Source organism: Hevea brasiliensis, chromosome 1 (assembly GCF_030052815.1).
Source record: "Hevea brasiliensis isolate MT/VB/25A 57/8 chromosome 1, ASM3005281v1, whole genome shotgun sequence".
Classification (NCBI taxonomy): Eukaryota; Viridiplantae; Streptophyta; class Magnoliopsida; order Malpighiales; family Euphorbiaceae; genus Hevea; species Hevea brasiliensis.
The window spans coordinates 100,618,248-100,621,185 of record NC_079493.1 but is presented as its reverse complement, the minus strand read 5'-3'; positions in this window follow the sequence as shown (position 1 = coordinate 100,621,185).

Genomic DNA, 2,938 nt, shown 5'->3' with positions numbered 1-2,938 from the left:
TTGGGTGATGAAGGTGTAACTGTTTTCTCAGATGTTGAACATTTTATCATGAAAAGGTGTGCATTTTCCTCTTTTCCTGGTTGGTTCTCTGTTTGATAGCTTAAAAAGTGTAGGAAGGAAGAGCTTCCCATGTCTAATCCTCAATTTTGATAATTCATTGGTAAAAAGGCAAAACCTGTTTTAATTGTGCCAATTCTGGTGGAAATTATAATGTAGCAATGTACAGTGACACTAGGTTTTTGCATATTATATATCATTTGACATTGGACATTGCAAGCTAAGCGCCCAATCATTAGATAAAATCTTCAGTAGTAGTTTAATTAAGCTGTATATTCAAAGAATTGATAAGTTTATGACTGAATTGTGCTTTGAAAAACAGAAAGAGTATTATAGAACATTCAATTCATCTATAAAGTTTCATACCACATAAAGTTTCTGGAAGTTCAGTAATAACCTGGGGTTTCCAGCCCTCTGAAATTCTTCTTGGTATTGTCATTGGATCTTCAACAAACTCTTCAATCAGCAATGTAGCATGGTTTCTAAAATGTGGGTCAGTAAGTAGTTTCAAAAAAGAGTAAGTATGGTCTCTATTCTGATAGCCAGGACTATAAATGAAAGGTCAGGGTTGGTGGGAATTAAGAACATCATATTCTTTAATTTATATCATGAAACGGAATTATCAAATGCTGCTCCAATCTATATGTTTACCAAATACTCCAACCAATTTGTTGGGAGTTCAAATGCCAAAATTTAAATTTCAGCTGTTCATCCAAATAGACACTCAAGTGATATCTCTTTAGAAGATCAGATACAATGTCTGGCAATTCCATCCAAAACATTCCAATTTGCCAAAACATAAGGAATTGTACAAAAGTTAAAAGGGTTTGATACAAGTTCTTGCGGCAAGGTTAATTTCAAAAAAAAAAAAAAGGCTAGAAAATCTGACTACAATATCAATCCTTCATGTGTTTCAGCTTCAACGAGGTACCAGGCAGCCGTATGGTTTAAGGCAAATGGACCAAGGTGCATCAGCAACTCTACCCAAAGATCCCTCTGAGAAAGAGTTTCACCTCGCATTAAGAAATGGTGTCATTTTCTAGAATGTTCTCAACAAAGTCAATCCTGGTGCTATCCTCAAGGTATTTTCACCTTGCAACTATGCATTTGTTATGACTCGTGTTGTGACACTTTTTCTAGAAGATACTTCCATTTTGGAAATGGTCCATTATTGTAACCTTATTTTCTTTTGCCACAATTTTAATTGCTGGCTGAGCTCCAATGACACTGCAGAGTCCCTGAAGCCATTAGTATATCATTAATAATAATAGTAATAATTTTATATGATGTAAGAGACTCTTACCTATGTCCAAAAGAAGAAAGAATGAACGTTTGTTACAACAATTGAAACCCGAAAGCCTGGCTCTGCAGACTCGAAAAGGAAGCTTGGAGCCTCTTTATCATCTTCTTTAACCAAGCATTGGTGAGCAGTAACTGGATTATGCTGGTCAGAGAATATGGAACAGTGAAGTGGTACTAAATATCCATGTTTAACTGCTTCTGCGAACGTTGCCTCACTAGCAACTAAAGAAAACCAAATCAGAGGAAAAATCAAATTTCTAAATAAGGGTCCTAAATTTAACATGCAAATTCTCAAAATTAAGTACTGTATTACTTTTGCCCAAAAGAGCTAAAAACAGTTTCCGTCTGATTATATTTAACCATTTTTATTTGTTGAAATTTTTCAGAGAAACTAAAATGGCATAAAAAAACATTAAAAAATATTTATTATTGACAGAAAAAACAGAAGGTCTTTTATGAAGACAAACAATTTAAATTGTACTTTACACCACAAGAATCTCAAAGAACATAAATTTCTAAAATAAAATTTCAAATTGCCCCTCTTGATTCTATAACTTTGTTTGTGGCACTCCTTTGTGCTTGCATTCTCATCGTTCATCTTCTTAAGAAGAATAGATGGATGAATGAGTCAATTACAACCTTTTTCATTGCGAGTTGCTCTGTATATTGTACGTATAGTTGGTTTTTAAATTGACACTAAAATTCAATTTATTGCTATAATTGTGAAGTTGTTAGTTGAAGATTTGGTTTGGGCTTATGGAAGGCATTAGGCTGATTATCTTGCTGTTTTATCATAGGGCCTCCATACTGGGCTTATTATCCTGCTAATCACTGAAGGAAAAGATCTCACCCTTTTCTCTTCAATGAAGAGCTTTTCTTTATATATGTTCTTCCACCTATCATATTCAATCTTGGGTAAGTTTTATGTCTTATTTATTCCTCTCTCTCTCCCACTTTGTTATCCCATTGCAATTTGGCAAATATCTTAGAAATATGACACATCATTCTTAATATTTTTTGAGGTTTAGAGTCTGTCTGTTGCCTATTTGTATATTTCGTATATGTCATTTCCCTCCATTTTCATCTAGACTTGCTAATGTATTGAATCTTAAGTTTAGCATGATGCTGAATTTATAATCAGATGAACCTTCCTAGGTATCCATTTTAAGTCTTATACTTCTTTCATTGCCAACAATTTTTGGTGCCCATTATGCAAGACACTGGCCTTTGGTGGGTAGCTGTGTTATGTATTAAATTGAAAAGCAAACTTGCCCATACCAGAGTCACATTTTGAAAGCGACAATCAAGGTTTTTCGTTGAGTTCTTTTTTAACACCCTTTGGAAGTATAATTGGGTTGTGGAATTGCTCAGATGTGATCAGTCAGAATTTGCTGCGACTGGGCAAGCTACTTCCCAACTTGCAAAAGGTTCCAAGATCCAAATATCTAATTCTTCCATGGTGCAGTTTGATTTGTAAAAAATTTCTTATTTTTTGGTTTGTTTTGGTTTGGTTTTTCTATATTAACTGAAATTATGCTTGATATATACATGTTGATACTCGTGCTAAGTTTTGCTTTTA